Source organism: Rattus norvegicus, chromosome 6 (genome assembly GCF_021556685.1).
Source record: "Rattus norvegicus strain SHRSP/BbbUtx chromosome 6, alternate assembly SHRSP_T2T, whole genome shotgun sequence".
NCBI classification, from domain to species: Eukaryota; Metazoa; Chordata; class Mammalia; order Rodentia; family Muridae; genus Rattus; species Rattus norvegicus.
In genome coordinates, this window is record NC_141539.1 from 47,633,075 (window position 1) to 47,652,866 (window position 19,792).

A 19,792-nucleotide genomic window follows, 5' to 3' on the forward strand; every position below is an offset into this window, starting at 1 on the left:
GCCTGTCACTGCTCCCTCAGTGCTAGGATTACAAGTGTGAGACACATTGTTGCTGTAGCTTCCTCCTCTTCCTCCTCTTCCTCCTCTCCTTCCTCTTCCTCCTCTTCCTCCTCTCCTTCCTCTTCCTCCTCTCCTCCCTCCTCCTACCCCTCCTCCTCTCATAATGTGGGTTCAGGGAATTGAATTTATGTCCAGTAAGCACTTTACTATATCAGCTGGGTTTAGTAAGCTTTATTGACTGTAGGAGACACCTTAAAGCTTTTACAAAATGTTCTCACCATCACTACTCCCTTCTGGTCCGTTGTGTGGCTTTCTTAAATAGCCCAGGCCCACCAGCCTGGGGATTCACTGTGCACAAGGGCATGAGCCATCCTATATTAATTAGCAATTGAGAAAAGAACCCACAGGCCAACCTAATCTGGCCAACTCTTCAGTTTCCTCAGAAGTATGAGGGAGTACCTTTCAATAGCGGTTACAATTTTTGGCATGTGTGTACTGCTCCCTCTGATGATGAAGACAGTTCCATTTCTTGGATGCTTTCTGTAGTGATGGGCCCTCTAATTTGCCCTCAGGAGAACCCTGTGAAGTAGGTATAATTATGCTGGTGTACATGTACAAGTTCAGGTACGGGTTCATTCAACAGGCTGGGTGACTGACAGACACATCCCTGAAGCCGAAATACTCCCTCTAGGCCACTCAGCGGCTCCCACAGCCTGCAACCACTGTTACTGTTCTAAATTCCTGAATGGGAATTTAGACCTGTGCTTTACGATACTCTATCACTTTAAACTGTCTTGGTAGTTCTGTGCTGAGCGATTCCCCAACTTCCTGCCCCCTTAAAGATCAATTTACCATGTATTTAGAGTTCTGCCTGCATGTATGCCTAGAGGCCAGAAGAGGGCACCAGATCCTATTACAGATGGCTGTGAGCCACCATGTGGTTGCTGGGAATTGAACTCGGGACCTCTGGAAGAGCAGCCACTGCTCTTAACCTCTGAGCCTTCTCTCCAAGACCTTGTTGACTTCTTTTTGATGTTTAAATCTACATTCTAAAGTTGTATGGGAAGGCCAGACAGGAAACTCAGTTAAGCATAGTTTTCACATCTGGAATGACCCATAACCTCTGGGAGGGCAACTTCCCCAGCACACCCAGCTCAGAATGGGACAGCCTTGAGGGTCACAAAGTGAGCATCCTGGTTTACAGTTTCCGGCCCTCTTTGCTTTGCTCTTGATTCATTTGAACTTCAAATTTGTTCAGTTTTTAAAGTCAGTAAATGACAGGCAAGAACTGGAAGAGCCACTCACTCATTCACTCACTCACTCATTCACTCATTCATTCATTTACTCATTCACTCATTCATTCATTCACTCATTCATTCATTCAGTGGACAGTGATATGTGCTGCTTTGTGGTGCCGTCCAGTCTGTAGAGATGACCCTGCTTGACCCTTGACCAAATCTGGAAATAAGATGTAGTGTGGAAATAAAAAGGAACTAGGTTGGAAGCAACATGAACAAAGCATCTCCCAGTGTAGTAAGAGGCCAATGGAGCAGGATGTAACTGCATCTCCAGCTCTGGCCTAGAATATGCACTTCCGTGACATCAGCCTTCGGCCACAGGCACTGGAATGACCGGAACTCTGAACAGGTTTGCTGTACTCAGGGCCTATGATGCTTATCAAGAAACCAATCCCTGGGCTGTAGGGATGGCTTACTATTCAAGAGCACTTGATGTTCTTGCCAAGAACCAGGGTTTGATTCCCATCACCAACATGGTGGCTCATAGCTGCCTGGAACTACAGCTTCGGTGGATCCAAAGCCCTCTTCTGATGTCAGAGGGTACCAGACATATACACAGGTCACTCACACACACACACACACACACACACACACACACACACACACACACACGTACATACATGCAAGCAAAATACCTATATACATATAAAAAATAAATCTATTTTTTGTTGAAAGTTTGTTCCATGGATATTTCTCTCCCAAGCATGTTTTTTCCATTCATCTTTTACTAGCCACATAGCTCTTTTCTTCCCATGTGAGTGCCCATTGTCCCCACCTTCTTTAGAACATAAATTGAGGTTGGAGCTATCATAATCTGCCTCGCAATGTGCAGTTCCTAATACACTAAAGAAAATTCCTCTTCTGAGTTAGTATTGACTGAACTACACGGGCAGCTCTAAGATCTACTGAACAGAGCTGGGGATCCCGGCTACCTGGGGAGCCATCCATGGTGCCCCAGAGGAGGGAACATCTAGGCCAAATCCCAGAGGATGAGTCACAATGTCCGTGTGTTGATGGGTGAGCAACTGAAGAGGAAGTCCCCACAGGGACAGAGCCCCAACATAGGCAAGGACCCAGACAGGGCATGGAGTATGCTGGGGTTCAGTAGTGGGTAGCAGTTAGAAGGTACCATCTCATGCTTCTGGAAACAGAGGGAGGGAGAGGACAGGAGACCACCAAGGGCTCTTACATAGATGCTCAATTTCTTCTGGAGATTAGGGGCAGGAACACGGTGTAGGTCTAGAGAACATCATGCTCATGGAGGTAAAGTCAAGCCGGAGGACCACAAGCTAAGAAGACCGATTTCAACAGAGAAGTCAGTGACGTCACAGGCCAACTTGGGACGATACTAGGAATGATAAGAAGCGATATTTTGGAAGTTAAGCTTGTAGAAGTTGGTGATTCAGTCCTGAGGGAGGAAAAAACCAAGAATGGATCCCAGATTGTGAAGCCTTGTGGTTGGCTACATGGATGTAGGAAAACATGAAGCAAATATCATAGCGGCTTGAGGCTGATTGTACTATGATGCTGAGTTATGGCAAGATACCGTGTGGTCTCTCCTGTAAAGACATGGGACCACCCCAAACAGTCTGGGAACGACATGGCTGACCACTGACCTCCATGTTTGTGCTGTGGCTCGTGGGTGCACGTGTGCGCACACATGCACACACAAATAATACCTTTTTAAATTAAAATATGTAGATAAAAAAGGAATGTATTGGAAGGCGTTTGCCATCTTCAGATACAAACTGTGGAGTTCTTACACGGAAGCTGAATCAATAAACCGGTGAATTATCCGAGGAGGGTGTAAGGAGAAGGTGGACCAAAGGCATTCAGAGCATGGAGGACAGCAAGGGGCAGGAGGGATCAACAGGCAGTGGAGACCAGGAATTGAGAATTATTTGAAGAATGGGCTGAATAGGGCTGAAGAAATTCTCTCAGGTTGGGGAGGGGAAAGACCCTGGAGAGCTCAGGCTCCTGTAGGAAGGTGGGAACTGGAGGGCAGGTTGAAATAGACTGCCAGTCAGTGAATGACAAAAACCGGAAGTGGAGAAAGAGAAGGGAAGGGGAAGGTGGAGGGCGGAGGGTGGAGGGCAGAGGGCAGAGGGAAGCTTTCTATATAATTTGGTCAAGCCTGAGCATGCGAAAGACCATGCTGGAGAGAGGGGAAGACTGAAGCAGGAGCAAGACTGGTCAGACAAAACTCCAGGGTGTGGTTGGTGGCTCTGAGCTGAGCTGGGCCAGGATGTCCCAGAGTACATACACCACACCGCACCACACCACACCCACCACACCAGAGGGAAGTGGGCAGGGCTACAGGGTGCTGGTGACTCATTGAGGTGTTGAGCTGAGTGTGAGGAGGGAGGTGGCACAGACAGCAGTCAGGGTGTGTGAGAGGAAGGTGAGATTGGGGTGGCTCGGGGTGTAGATAAGAGAGAGGAACCAAGACAGCCACACTGGGAACTGAAATCCAAATTCCAAGATGTCAGTCCTCACAGCTGTGGGTATTCCTCTTGCAGGCCGTCCTGGGTGCAGAGATGGACGCCTGGAGGGTTAACGTGTGAAAATCTCTGCCTTCAGACTCATGATCACATGATAAGCAAGGCACAAATATAAGAAATATTATATTGTGGTGTCCTTGCTCCCAACATGCGGTGTTCTAAACTTTTTGTCTTGTCTTTACACATGTCTTACATAACCCTTGCTGGCCTTGAACTCCCTATGTAGTTGTGGGTGGCCTTGATCTCCTGATCTTCCTTCTCTGCCTCCTGAATGCTTGGGTCACAGGCATGGACCACCACTATGACTCATGATTTCACACACACACACACACACACACACACACACACACACACACACACACACCTCTTTATGTGTATGGGTGTTTTGCCTGCATGTATACCTGTGTACATGTATGTGCCTAGTGCTCATGGAGGCCAGTAGGGCGCATTGAATCCCTTGAAAATGGAGCTCTAGATGGTTGGAAGTCACCATGTGGGCGCTGGGAATTGAACCCAGGTCCTTTGGCAGAACAATCAATGCTCTTCAATGCTGAGCCACCTCTTCCTCCCTGACTCTAAATATTTTAAACAAATACTCATTTAGTTTATAAGTATTATGGACTAGTTAGTGTTATGGGCTAATTAGTATTAAGGACTAGTTAGTATTATAGACTAGTTAGTATTGAGGATGTTAGTATTACACCATTTTTTTACTCATTGAGACATTAAAGCACAGAGAAGTCAAGAATCTGTCCCCAGGGCACTCAGCTCCTGAGTGTCACGGTACTAGCTCAGGCAGTTTGGCCCAAGACCTGACACACTGTGCCTCGGCACTGAGCTCTTCATTTTCCTTCAGCGGGTCCAGGTATCTGCTTCAGCCCCCATCCAATAAAATGCCAAGAAAACAGTCGCAAACGGTGGTGTGTCTTCCTCTCCCCCATAATTCCAGTGATTGCCTGCAGTCTTTCCTCATGGTTATGACTATACCCAAGAACCTTGTGTGATAGGGTGTGAGTTTGGGGAGAGGGGATGTGTGTGCACTGGGTATGCATGAAACACTGAGATGTCCTCTCTCCTTGAAGCTTCAGTCATGGTCTCTGTAGGTCAAGGTGCTCTTTGGCCCTAACCTCAAAGTGTTTGTATCCTGACAGGAAGTTCAACTTCCTGCTTCCCTCTTGGATACTATTCTCAACATTTCTCCCTTCCCCCTCAGTATTCTAGAACTTTTAACCCTTTGTGTCTACTCCTGCTCAAAGACATACCTGCTTTCCTGGTCAATATCTGGGTAGAGTTGTGCTTCACCTCTGACCTGGACCTGGAATAGGCTTTGCTTTGTGCCACCATAGGATCTGGGTCTTCTGGGAGGCCATTTGCAGTTGAGATTAAAGTGAAAGCCCTCGGGTGCATTATTAGCCCCAACCAGGCTATCCTTGGCTTCTATATAGACTGGCACTGACTTGGCTCCTAGGGGTGTGGGGAAGTCCTGATGCTCCTACACTCTTGGGCAGTGTGATCTGAGAAGGAATGGTCAGGCCGGCAATCACTCATGTGACCATGTCTGGCAATGGGCATTCAGCAAGGCCAGTCAGACCCCAGCGCTCCCTGGGAACATGGCTGGAAATGAGACTAGGCTACCATTTCTGCAGGATTCAGTGGGACCTAGAGGTCATCAGAGTCAATGCTGGCACCAAGAGGACAGAATACCACCTTGTGGTTATAAGTCAATGCCTTTATTTCATACTGGGAGAATGTTCTAGAATCTTACATGGATCAAAGACCTGGTAAGATCCACCCTAGTCTTAGAATACCTTCATTGTGTGCCAGGTGGTGGTGGGGCACACTTTTAATACCAGCACTTGGGAGGCAGAAGCAGGTGAATCTCTTGAGCTCAACGCCTGATCTATAGAGGTCAAAGACAGGCAGGGCTACACAGAGAAACTGTCTCGAAAAAAAACCAAACCAAACCAAACCAAACCAAACCAAACCAAACCAAACCAAACCAAACCAAACCAAACCCTCACTGCAGTGAAAGTTATGTCAGCTCAGAATTACCAATTAGGGATGGGCAATTTATGCAATACAGTGTGCTGAACTGTAGCCACCACCCAACCCTGCTGTGCACACCCTGCCTCAGTTTCTGTAGATGCTCTGGCATGGGAAGGTGTGGTGGAGGTAGGGCTCTCACTGCTCTGGCTCTAAGTTCCGAGCACCTGGGAACATGGAGGCTCTCCCAGACTCCTCCCAGCTCACCTCAACCCCAGTGAATCTGGTTCTGTAAAGTCAGACACGTTGTCTTACATCCCCCTGCTTCTTAAAAAAAAAAAACAAAAAACAAAAAACAAAAAACAAAACAAAACAAAAAAAACCCTGATGTTCCTCGGGAAAACAAAACTGACAAAATCACTATCTTGGACTCATGATTTTATTATTTTGCTACTACAAGCATGGCTCCACAAAAATAGCTACCTGCCTTGTGTTAAAAGTAATATAAGAATAGTACATCTTGGCCTTTTGGCTAAGACCAAGTATAAAAAGGATTCATGGGTTAGAGAGATACATCTTAAACTGCAGAAGTTTGAGGAGCCAAGTTTGGGCCCCTCCCCTATCAGTCATGTAAAAAGCCAGGTATGGTGGTCCATGTCTTTAATCCTTTTGCGGGAGGTATGAAGTGGGCAAAAGTAGGTGGTTATCCAGAGGTCACTGGTCATGTAGTCTAGTCAATTGTTGAGCTCTGAGCATGGGGAGAGACTCTGTCTCCAAACAGAAGGTAGAGAATGAATGATAGAAGATACCCGTTGCTGACCCCTGTCCTTTACCCTTACAGACGCACATGTGTACATGCACACATGCATGTGCACACACATAGTCACATACATACAAGTAATGTGGTGAGACGTGGTGAGGTGGTTTGCTCACATGGTACACACCATGCTACTGATGAGACTGAAGCAGGAGAATTATGAGTTTGAGGCCATCAAGGACAACATAGGGAACAAAGGGCTTTCTGAACACTCAAATCATGTAAAGGAATGAGCACCTGAGGAGCTGACGCCCAACCTGAAATCTGAAGCATTCACTGAGGCTTCTACACAGCTGAGTGGTCCATGCTCCATCTTTTTCAGCTCATCTCCATGGTAACCACCATCCCTAATCCCGTGTGCATCTGTCCTTCTTTATCCCGTTTTTTATGTCCCCCCCCATCTTACCCACTCCTCAGTCATACCACGAATATTAGATTTTAATTATTTAACTGATTTTAAAGTGTGTCATACTGAATGGAATCTTCTAGAAGATGACAGTTACCTGTACTTTTACGGGTATCACTCGGTACTTTGGCTGTTGTATGATAGTCCATGGTGTGAATATGCCTCTGTTTGTCAATATCCTCAATACCACTGCTGCTGGTATTGGAACATACCTGCTAGAAACACTTTGGTATGTGTCTATTTCTTGGGTGTATAGCAAGTGTCAGTGCTAACTCAGGGGGTATGCAAACGGCTCTTCAAGCATCTTCCAAAGTGGTAACTGGTTCACACTGGTGCCACTAAAGGGCACCAGTAAAGGGCATTTGTGGGTAATTCATCTCCTCTAGCACTTGGAATTGTCAGATCTTTAAGTTTGTGCTGCTTATAGGTGTCCCCTAAATGGCAGCTCACCATGTTCTTCTTCAATCTCTGCTCAACTGCCTTTCAAGGATCAGGGTGCAGACATCTTGACTGAGAAGCCCTCCCGGATTAGCACTTGTACTAGTCGCTAGGCCACCAAGTGTTTGATGCCTCCAGCCTCCTCCTCTTGACTCTGTGACATCAGGTCTTTCAAACTCTCCCAGCAGGTCTAAGTACACAGCATTGCACATCCCTGATCCTTCAGCTAATTAGTGCTGATCGAATAAGGCAGAGTTCACGTTTACAAAGATCGGGGAAATCACATCTCATCTGCGAGGGAGGAAGCCGAGTCCCTGAGTCCTCAGGAGACTGGGATAGTAGACCACTGGCTTGTGAGTGCACCTTAGAGTGGTTAGGGAGAGACCCTAATTAGCTACCCTCTGAAGGCCTTTTAGCAGTGGTTGTTTGGAGCGTGGCTTCTCCCAGCAGGCTTGCTTGGGCCTCTGGGGTTTGAGCTATGTCACCGGTCAGGAACTGAGGCTTTCCCTGGAGGCACAAGCCTGGCCTTAGGTTTGGAGTGGATCAAACCTTCAGTTCACTAGTGGACGGGCTCTGGGCACACTCTTAGTACTTAAGAGGCGGTGAGAAGCTTGAGACTCTCATCAGGGAACCTAGGGTGTCTTCCAGAATGTTCCAGGATATGAACTCAGGTATTACAGGCTCATGACACCATCCATGTGCCATGTCACCTCAGGTATATGTGCCAGGATACATAGTAAGGCAGCAGTGGACTTCCATGTGGGCTGCTTCAGGACTTGGGCAAGGGTAACAGGAACTCTGACCTATTAAAGCCTGACTGAGGGCTTTGTTTCTAAGAAGAAAGATGGTGGCCAAATGGAAGCAAAGACTAGACCAAGACGCCAGAACTCCTCCTACACACCTGCCCTTGTTGCTCAACTGGAGATTTTATGCCAAGACAGGGGCTCATGGAGTTGATTCCCTGTGGCCTGAGAACCTGTGCCCTGGAGCCAGGCCTGGTGGCAAAGGACTGTAATCCCAGTGTCTTGGTCAGGGTTCTCTAGAGTCAGAGAACTTATGGAATGTCTCTCTATATTAAGGGAATTTACTGTGATGATTTACAGTCTGCAGTCCAATTAACCCAACAATGGCAGCTGGGAATGGGAAGTCCAAGACTCTGGTAGTTGCTCAGTCCCACAAGTCTGGTTGTTTAAGCTGGTCTTCTGAAGAAATAGCTTCCAACAGATGTGCTGGCAAGTAAGTGCAAGCAGGCAAAGAAGAGTGAGACTTCCTTCTCCCAATGTCCTTATGTGGGTCTCCAGCAAACGTGGCCCAGATTAAAGGTGTGTGATACCATGACTGGATTTGGAACTTGCTTTGTCCCAGGCTGGCCTTGAACTCAGAAATCTGCTTGCTTCAGTCTCCTGTGATTAAAGGTGTGTACCACCTTGTCTGGGCCTAAGCTTTCCCTGGCTACTATGCCTCAAGATCCAGGTCAGAAGCCTGTGTCTTCTAGCCTCAAGGTCTGGATCACAGGTGTGCCCTCCATTTCTGGATTGTAGTGCATTCCTGATGTGAAGTTGATAACCAGGAACGGCCAACACACTCAGGTAGAGGCCACATTTGAGGCAAGAGCATAAATCATGTCTGACTGGGCTACAGAGTCAGTTCAAAGTGAGCCTAGGTAACTTGATGAGACCCTGTCATAAAATAAAAAGCAGACAGGGTTGTAACTATTGCTCTGGGTTAGCCTGTCCAAAGCCCTGGGTTCAACCTCCGGAATCTCGAAAAACAAACAAACAAACAAACAAACAAACATACAAAGGATAAATAATTGTGCATGGGAAACAGGTGGGAGAAGAGGGAACAGCTTCAGATCTGAGCCCAGAGTATTCAAAGAGTTAACTGGGTTCTTCTGTGGCCTTTGTTCCTTAGGAAGCCCAAGGGGGAGGCCTGGTACCTCTTATCTCAGCATTCTTCTGCTGGGATAAAGAACACCCCCTTTCGTATTTTCAGTTCAGTGTAAGCTTGTGTGTCCATCCTGTATTCTGTTTAATCTTGCTAAGATTTCAAGTCATAAGTTTCCTTGTGGATCCTCGGGCCGGGCTGTGCCTGAGTAAAACCTAATTGCTTCGGATGGGATTCCCTGTCATGTCCAGTCCACCCTATAGAGGGGACAGGAATCCACAGAGTCAGTGTAGGAGGCCAGGATACCCTTGGGCAGGTGGCAGGGACCTGACATGCTTTTTCTTTTTCTTTTTTTTTTTTTTTTTTTTTCAGAGCTGGGGACCGAACCCAGGGCCTTGCGCTTGCTAGGCAAGCACTCTACCACTGAGCTAAATCCCCAGCCCCTCTGATATGCTTTTTCTAACACTGGGCTTCACCAACCTGCTCTAGGCACTTCTTCAGTCTACCTGCTTAAGCACGTGGATTCCCGGCGATAGACTCTGGGGGAGCAGAAGTCAAACTAGGATCTTGCCCTCTGGTGGCTTAGATGCTGGAGAGATTAGCCCAGTCGCTGTGACACAGCTCCTGAGGGTATGAATTCAGTTGCTACACCTGACTCTGCCTCAGGAGGGTGATACCCAACTCTGCCTATGATGAGCAAGGTGGCGCTGTCTAAGTGGTCTAATCCCCTGCTCTTTAGTGTGCTTGTCTGTCAGGAATGAGAGGAGAGCCCTGTGTCTGTCATGGGCCTGCTGTGCGTCAGCTGCTTCGCAGTTACCACAGTGAACTCTCATAGCGTAGCCAGAGGCCGCCACCACCACCTCCACTGAATCGGAAGGCTTGAAGCCCAGAAAGCAAAGAGCTTGCTTGGCTTGTCCCACTTGGGCACACTGTAAAAGGCAGAGTAAGCTTCTATGTCATTAAGGCTTGGCGTCTAAGTCCCAGTTTCCCCATCCCTGGATTCTGCCTCCAGAGCCCTATTGCAAATGAAATGGGATTTCTTTTTTACGTATCAAATGCTGGAACCAAGCCTGCGTCCCTGTAAGGTACCTGGTAAGAAGCAGCTAGTGTGGCCCCGGGAGCCATCTTCTGTCTTTTTCTCCCTCACATCTCCCTGCCACCTCACATCATCTCCCAGATGAAGCATACACACCCATTTCCCCTTTGTAATAATTATTACGTGTGCCAGAGTGTTTATGGAAAATTAGCTTGGTCTGTGTCTTCTATCTCTAAGGACCCAATCGTGTCTGGCAAACAGACTCCCAGATGCGAGGCCAGGCTCTGTCAGCCAAACAAAGGGGAGGAAATGATCCAGGAAATTCTGACAAAGAAAGCAATTACTTGGTCTGACATACTTGGGCCGCTCCTGCCAAGACTGGGTCTCTTTGTTGCCATTACCTGAGGGATGGTCTGCGCAGGCGTGGTTTCATTATTTGTCTTAGCAGTTGTTTAACTGTGTCAGCTCTCGCTAGCCTTAACTCTAGGTGTGGAAGCTGAGTTCAGCTGAGCCGCTGGGTCCTCGGGTGTTCAGGTATGTGCGGCTCCTTCCCAGGCCAAAACTTTAGCAGTCACACCAGTGGTCAGGGCTCCCGCCCTTTTTCTTTTCTGGAAGCTTCTCTCCCCTCTGACACCATCAGCTAATACTGCCTGGGATGACTATCATTTAGTAATAATTGTCTCTCTTACATTTCCTCAGCCTCCACATCCATTATCCTCTAATCCTCACTCACCATGGCCAGGAAGACAGGCATTAAGTGCTGCTAGTTTAGAAAGGGGGAGAGGGAGGAGGGAGAGAGGAGAGGGAGGAGGGAGGGAGGGGAAGGAGGAAGGAGAGAGAGGAGGGGGAGAGTGGAGGAGAGAGGAGGGAGGGAAGAGGGAGGGAGGAGAGAGAGGAGGGAGGGAAGAGGGAGGAGGGGAAGAGGGAGGATGGAGAGAGAGGAGGGAGAGGTAAAGAGGGAAGAGGGAGAGGGACAGAGGGAGGAGGGAGAGGTAAAGATGGGGAGGGGCAGAGGAAGGATAGAATGGGTTTATTCTAGGCTACTGAAAGCTAGCAGCTAGCCAACACAAGAATCCCAAAGTCAGTGCTGCCCCGCCCCTGTCATGTGTGCGCGCGCGCGTGCGTGCGTGCGTGCGTGCGTGCGTGCGTGCATATTCACATGATGAGTGTAGTTGCTGTGCATGCCACAGTTCGCACATGGATATCAGAAGGCAACACTAGTTATTGGTTCTCCATTTCTACCTTGTCTTAGAAAGGGCCTCTCTTTTATTGGTTGTGGCTGTGCACACATGGGCTAGCTGCCCATGCATTTCCAGGCATTCTCTCATCTCTATTTCCCATCTGGCCATAGGAACTCTGGTGTCATAGACGTGCATTGCCTGTCCAGCTTTATGTAGAATCTGGGGATTCCAGCTCATGTCCTCATGCTTGTACACTAACCACGTACCCATCAACACATCTCTTCAGCTGTTGGAACTGTGTTCTCAGACTGTCGTCTTCCCACAACATCCTGAGCTCTTCAGAGAAGCCCGTGAGCCCCAGAGGAGTGACTTTGGCCTTTTATTGATAGAATTCCAGGACCCGGTGAGAAACAGAAGGAGGTTGGCTTGGCAGCAGAAGGCATATCAGGAATGCGCCAAATTATGCCTTGCAGGTAGCTGACTCCCATGGGTGGAACTGGGGGGACAGGTCCAGTGTCACAAGCTCCCTAAGCAAGATAGATAGCATCTCCCTGCTGGGGCTTGGAATGTTGGCAACCAGTGAGGATGTCAGAGGAGAAAGGTGCACAAGCCAGATGCACCTCTGGGATAGCTGTCTCTTGTGACATCTTCCAGGGGTGACAATGGCATTCCTAAGCTTTTGACAAAGATAACAAACATTATAACAAACATTAGCCCATTCTCCCCACCCCACAAAGAGACAGAAACTGTTTCTCAGGTCCATCTATAGGTGGTGGCCTCTTCGTCATTTCACAATCGACTGGTTCCCTCCACACCCTGCAGGGTCACTCATTAGGAGGTGACCAAATCACCCAGGGAACATCTTGTCTCACCAGTGAGCTCCTCTGCCTGCTCCAAGTCTCTCATCCCCAGAGGAGGTTTTGTCCCAGCGTCTCTCTCAGGTGAGGCTTACTGGGACAAATGGGTAGGGCAGCCTGCTTCTCTCCTTCATGCTTTACTTTTGTTTATGTTTCCTTCTCTTGGTCTTTGGCGAACTGGCAAGGCATGGTGACGTCAGATCCCACAATTTGCTTCTAAATAAAATTTTTTTTCTTTTTTTTTTTTTTTCTCTTTTTCGGAGCTGGGGACCGAACCCAGGGCCTTGCATTTGCTAGGCAAGCGCTCTACCACTGAGCTAAATCCCCAACTCTAAATAAATTTCTCGTGGTCAGTTTTGTCTCCCCGCCAAAGCCACTGGAATCTCAACAGAAGTACTTTACATCAACCGAAGTGTCACAAAGGTTCGTGATCACCACTCTTCTGTCCGTCAGAACTGCTTTGCACTACATCCCCAAGGAATTGCATGATGATTTAAGATGCTGTGAAGCAGAATGGGGTGGCAGGGGCTACACCTTTAATCCCAGCCCTTGGGAGGCAGAGGTAGGTGGATCTCTCTGAGTTTGAGGCTACCCTGGTCTACAGAGTGAGTTCCAGAGTGCTACACAGAGAAATTCTGTCTCAAACAACTACAAAAACAAAAATAAAACAGGACAAAATAAAGTCAATAATAAGTAAAGACTTCCATAAAAGGGTAGATTAAGTGTAATATGAAATTACAATGCTAAAATGTAAATATTTTAGGAAACTATTTTCGTTACAGTTGTGGATAACTAGCTTTGGTGTGTGTGTGTGTGTGTGTGTGTGTGTGTGTTTGTGTGTGTGTGTGTGTGTGTGTGTGTGTTATGATACTCACATATTACGTTTTAGTGACCTAAGCTTCAGCAAATGTTCACTAAATGTTACATTGTCAGACAAGACCCGAGGGTACAATGAGTATACCAAGTCAAGCCTTGTCCTAGACTCCCAGTCTCCAGAGAGAAAGGAGTTCCAGTGACCAGTAAGGCCCTAGGGAAGGGACAGGCTCTGTACTCTCTAACAAAACTTGTCTTCTGCATCTAAATTAACTGACCTGCCTCTAGCGTTTCTCCATTTTGCTCCAGTGAGTTTAGCATCCCTGAAATCACAGGCTCAGCTTCCAATTTTCCAGACCCGATGATTTCCAACCATAAGTGGACAGACTCTTTCAGGTTCTCATCTCACAGGGAGAGAAAACAAACAAACAAACAAACAAACAAACAAACAAACAAACCAGTCCCTAAGATTGACAGCCAAATCCCCATCCCCAGATGTGCTTACGCAGTTCCCCTAGGCTTCCCAGCATCTGGTGTAGTGTGGGCCTGGGGCCTCCAGCTTGGCTCCCTGGACCCCAGTCCCTTCCCAAGGCTCATAGGAAACAACATTCTCCATTTCTGAGCAGTGCATGGTCAGAGGTCGGAACCTGCCTGCTTCCTGCTGGCTCACGTGGCCTTACCCCAGAGCCTCCCGCATTTGCACCAAACCACCCGGGTTTCACATCTCTGTAGTCACAGTCTAGCTCTTGGTTGTATGAGCTGTCCAGGTTAAGTGAGTGAGAGCTCTACCCAGACAGCAGCTTTTGTCAGCCCCATGTTGGCTCCTATCTTCCTGCCTGGCAAATGTTACCACTCAGCACATCAATCTTCCATGAGAATTCATTCCTCTTTGCTTTGTTCTCTCTGAATCTCACCTCTAGGCCTAACTGGACAGTGCTGTATGGGTCCCAGAAGTTTGCCCAAATGACCACAGCATCCCTTAGGGCTTACACAGCAGCAAGCACTGTGATGTTTTCTTTCGGAAGCATCTGGAACACACAGTGAAGAATTTGCGCATCTGTAGTTTTGTTTTTATGTTTTTGAAACAGGGCCTCATCTGTCCCAAGATGGTGGTGAACCTTGCTTTTTAAAAAGGAATGAACTTAAGCCTCTGATCCTCCTGCCTCCACTTCCTGAGTGCTCAGATTATAGGCATGTACCGTCATGTAGTGCTAGTGGATCAAATCCAGGGCTTCACACATGCCAAGTGTGGTGGTTTGAATATGCTTGGCCCAGGAAGTGGCACTATTAGGAGGTGTGGCCTTATTGGAGTGGGTGTGGCCTTGTTGGAGTGGGTGTGGCCTTGTTGGAGGAAGTGTATCACTGTAGGGGTGGGCTTTGAGACACTTCTAGCTGATTAGAAGACAGTTGTCTAAGGGTTTCCATTGCTGTAAAGAGACACCATGATTAAGTTAACTCTTTTTTTTTTTCTTTTCTTTTTTTCGGAGCTGGGGACCGAACCCAGGGCCTTGTGCTTGCTAGGCAAGCGCTCTACCACTGAGCTAAATCCCCAACCCCTAAGGTAACTCTTTTAAAGAACATTATTTCATTGGAGCTAGCTTACAGGTTCTGAGGTTCAGGTATCATCAGGGCAGGAAGCATGGCAGCATCCAGGCAGATATGGTGCTGGAGGAGTTCTTTCCCCCACATTTGTCAAGTGACTCGGTAACCTCGTAGGGCTGGGCTCTCAATTTTCTTAATGTTGTGACCTTTTAGTACAGTTCCTAATGTTGTGGTGAGCCCCAGCCATAATACTATTCCATGGCTACGACATAACTGTCACTTTCTACTGTTACGAATCATAATGTGAAAGTTTGACCTCAAAGGGGTCACGACGCACAGGTTGAGAACCATTGCTCTAGGGCGTTGTTCTGGCTAAGTTTGTATCAATTTGACACAAACTAGAGTCATCCAGGAGAAGGAATCTCAACTGAGGGATTGCATCCACAAACCTGGACCATGGGCAAGTGTTTGCTGCATTTTCTTGATTGATAATTGATGGGAGAGGGCTCAGCCCACTGTGACCAACCCTGGGCAGGTGGTCCTGGCTTGTGTAAGAAAGCGAGCTTGGGAACTATTGGAGTTCCTGCCTCTGTTTCATTCAACAATGGACTGAATACGCCAACTAATGGAAGCAGGATAAGTAAATGTTCAACAAAGACATGTTCCTAAGGAAATCCCCTATCCCTAGTTCCAGATTGGTAGAATAACTTGGTACAGATGTTTGTGGATTTTAGGCATAAAACCCTGAAGGATCTTCACTCGATGTGATCCTGCTAGATCAGCTCAGAAACCTGATCAACAAGTCTTGGGGCATATTGTAACCAGTGAGCCAAACCCTTCCGTCCCCAAAGCTGGTTTGGGTCTTATGTTTATCACAGCATCAGGAAGCAAACTAGGACAGAGAGAGGGGGACACTCTTTTACATGCTAGCAAATGGCTAGCCATGAAGTGGCTAGGTGAACAACCCAGGAGTGCATAGTTATCTATCGAGCTGGGTTGAGATTTGTTCTCAGTGTAGCTCACCTGCTGGCGTATTCTCTGCTCTTCCCAGTTCTTCTATACCAGTCCTTGTTCATTCACTTAGATCTCTGGTGCTTAAATATACAGGAGTTCTTATTGGAGAAAAGAAGAGGCGACCCTGAGCCCAGGGAACCTGAGGGGCCCTGGCATGTGGAGGAGGCTTGAGAGCCCCTCAAACCCTTCTGTATCGGCCTTTACTTTCCTCCCAGCTGAGATCTAGAAGGCAGGGTCCTGGAGGAGAGGCATGCGCGTATCGTGGAAACTGTCTTGTTTTGCATGGCTGCATGGCTGTAATGAGGCTAAATCTGGGGAATTCATTTTCTTGCTTTTCTTTTGAGGGGTTTTGTTTGTTTGTTTGTTTGGTTGGTTGGTTGGTTTTTTGAGACAAGGTTTCTCTGTATAGCCCTGGCTGTCCTGGTGCTCAATCTGGTAGCCCACCTGGCCTCAAATTCACAGAGATCCGCCTGCCTCTGCCTCCCGGAGTTCTGAGATTGAAGGTCCAGCTGAGCTTCCTTTAAGATTTATTTTCTATTATTTTTTTTCTCTTTTTTTCGGAGCTGGGGACTGAACCCAGGGCCTTGCGGTTGCTAGGCAAGCGCTCTACCACTGAGCTAAATCCCCAACCCCATTTTCTATTATTTTTAACCATACGTCTGATCTATGCAAATGCCAGAGGAAGACAGAAGCATCAGGTCCTTTGGAACTGGAGTTACAAGCAGTTGTAAGCCGCTCAGTGTGGGTCCTCTTCAAGGGCAGTGCATTCTCTTAACCATTGGGATATCCCCCCAGCTGCAGCTTGTCCTCTTTGCAATTGAATCTTTTTTGGGTAGCCCACGCTGGCCCAGAACTCTTGATCTTCTCACCTCAGCCTCAGCTAAGATTACAGGTACGTGTCGTTGTGCTGAGTAGAGGATCCTGCTCTGCAGTATGTTGTCATCCCTGCGTCCAGGTGTCTCTGGATCTTGACTCTAGTACATGGCTGCAGGGGCCTTGGCACTCTCGTTAACTCCGCAAAGGGAAGTGTCAGAGGTGAAAAGGACACAACAGAGAGAACTTCTTGGCTTTTTGGATTTCTATTCTAGGATATTTCCTGGAGGAATTTCTGTGATGCTAGCAATGGGCTACGTTCTATTAAAAACAGAATATAAAACACATTTGTATTTGTGTATGTGTGTGTGTGTGTGTGTGTGTGTGTGTGTGTGTGTGTGTATGTATGTGTGTGTGGTCTGTGTGTCTGTGTTTGTGAGTGTGTATGTGTCTATGTTTGTATGTGAGTGTGTGTGTGTGCATAGTGTATGTGTGTAGAGGCCAGGTCTACATGAGGTGCCTTTCACTACCATTCTCTAAAGGAACCTGGTGCTCACTGATTGGCTACACAGGCCAGGCAAGCGCTGTATAGTCTCTGCATTCCAACACTAGGGCTATACGCACATGTATAGCCATGGCCGTAGCTAGGTTTTAGATAGATACTAGGGATCTAAATGTGGGTGCTGGGGCCTCATGTTTCTTTACCAGGCGCTTTTCCCACAGAGCCCTTGCTCCAGTCCTGTGTACATATGACTCCTAAAAACTCAGGGTGAAACAAACCTTTCAAGCAATGGTTCTCAACCTGTGGGTCAAACAAACACTTTTTTTTTTTTCTTTTCTTTTTTTTCGGAGCTGGGGACCAAACCCAGGGCCTTGCGCTTGCTAGGCAAGCGCTCTACCACTGAGCTAAATCCCCAACCCCAAACAAACACTTTTATAGGGAATCACTTGTCAGATTTCCTGCATACCAGATATTTATATTACATTCATAACAGTGGCAAAATTGGGGGGGTGGAGAGATGGCTCAGTGGTTAAAAGCAGTGACTGCTCTTCCAGAGATCCTGAGTTCAATTCCCAGCAACCACATGGTGGCTCACAACCATCTGTAAAGAGATCAGATGCCCCTCTTCTGATGTGTCTGAAGACAGCAACAGCGTATTCAAATATATAAATAAATAAATCTGAACAGTGGCAAAATTATAATTATAAAATAGGAATGAAAATAAATGTGTTGTTGGGGGGGTCACATGAGGAGTCGTATTAAGGAGTTGCAGCATTAGGAAGGTTGAGAACCACTGCTTTAGAGAAACAGAAAGGACTTAGGGTGCAGACGATGTAAGTGACAGAAAGTGTGGGAAGGGAAACTGAGGCCAAAGGTGGTTAGTGTTATATGCAGAGAAGGTCAGAGCAAAACAAACAACAAAAAAATAATAAAAAAGCACAGTGGGTCTCTCTTCTCAGTCTCTCTCTTGGTAAACACCAGTGTAGTGGGTGGTGAGAGTTTAGTTGTTAGTGTGGTCCCCTGGACATTTAGCAGGAATGACTCCATGTTGACTTTTAGCTGGGTTGGGGTAGCCATGTGCACTGTGAGTACAATGGCTCTCTGTGACGTGTTTTAAAACACCTGTGTATATCTGTCTTTTAAATCCTGGCGGTGATGTCATTTGTATCCATCTTTGTGTTTCTTGCTTTAGCACAACACAATGGCGCTAAAATCTAGGACTCTGAGCCACCCCCTCACTTCCTTCGTTAGTGGGGGTGCCTTGGGATATTCTCTCCCACAGACTTCCTCTCTTCTCTGACACCCAGAGTCTCTTGGCAATCACTGTCTTCTGGATGGAGAGCCTGTGCCGAAAGATGCCTCTGTTGACTGTCTCTCACAGCCCCTGGGCAGGTTCCAGCTACCAAAGACCCATCTTCACAGGATTCTGCTGAGCTCAGCATTGTGCAGGAGAAGGATCTATGACAGGGGAGTCATGGGTGGAAGCCAGAGCTCCGGAACAACCTGCAAAGATGTATCGCAAACGGGGTTGGGGATTTAGCTCAGTGGTAGAGCGCTTGCCTAGGAAGCGCAAGGCCCTGGGTTCGGTCCCCAGCTCTGAAAAAAAAAAAGAACCAAAAAAAAAAAAAAAAAAAAAAGATGTATCGCAAACACAGGCATAGAGTTAGAAGACTTCATAGCCCTGCTCATACAAGCCAGAGTGACAAAGGATTCATGCCCAATGACTATGCAAGAGCAAAGCTGGCTGCTAAAAGCATGTTGTCACTTACTGCTGTCACTAGGGCAAGGCCCCACCTCCTTTAGTTACTATCTAACCTTTTACATGTTTTACCTTGAGACAGAATGTCATGTAGCCCAGGTTGACCTCGATTCACTATGTAGCCAAAGCTAGCCTACAATGTATTCTTCTGTTTTCACTTCCTCATGCTGCCACACCCAGTTTTTATGCAGTACTGGGGATTGAACCTGGGTGCTATACATGCCAGGCAAGGACTCTGCTAACTGATCTACAGTTCCAGCCCCAGGACTTCTTCCCCCAATAACAGGGTCTTATTCATCCCAGGATGGCCTTGAACTCACTGAGGATGACCTTGAACTTCTGATCCTCCAGCTTCTATCTACTTCCTAAGTGCTGGGACTTCCGGCGTGTGCCACCAAGTGTGGTTTTGTGACTTCCCTTTGAAATGCATACAGCATCTACCTCACCCCACTACTGTGGGTTTCAACAAGAAAATAACTTCATGTGGAACTAGAAAGGATAATCTGAATCAAGACCACAGCAGATTTGTTTCCTGTAATTATGACATTAAGACATTAGTCCCATCTCCGGACATGTGCCTGTTAGCTCTGTAGAAATCCCTCTGATGAAAAGACATCTTGATGCAGGTATTCTATCTGTTTTGGCGTGTCTTGTCTTCAAAGGTTTCAATCACCTTTTCTAATGTCTTCAAGCCTCTGACTTTTTCTTCAATCATTCACTTGATGCACGCACATTTGCTCGCTGGTTCAGGCCCACCGAGCATCCATGCAGAAGAACATCACTACCCCAGACTCTAGACCCCACTGGGTACTCAATAAGGGGCCCCCCAAAAGAAGCCCAGGCCAGCGTGGCTCAAAGTTCAATCCTCCAAAGAGCCAAAGGCCTGGCTTCACCCATCAGACCCTGAGGTGATTATGCTTGAGTTCTGTGCTCGTCACAGAGTGG

General features: G+C 47.3%; 1 long non-coding RNA gene across 1 annotated transcript; it reads left to right on the plus strand.

The window, feature by feature from the left end:
• Positions 1-10,794: 10,794 nt before the first annotated feature.
• LOC120093240 (uncharacterized) lies at positions 10,795-19,533 on the plus strand. Its single transcript, XR_015622285.1, has 4 exons — positions 10,795-10,900; positions 11,834-12,020; positions 12,317-12,488; positions 18,396-19,533. It is a non-coding gene; the product is annotated as an uncharacterized LOC120093240 (long non-coding RNA).
• The last annotated feature ends 259 nt before the right edge of the window (positions 19,534-19,792 follow it).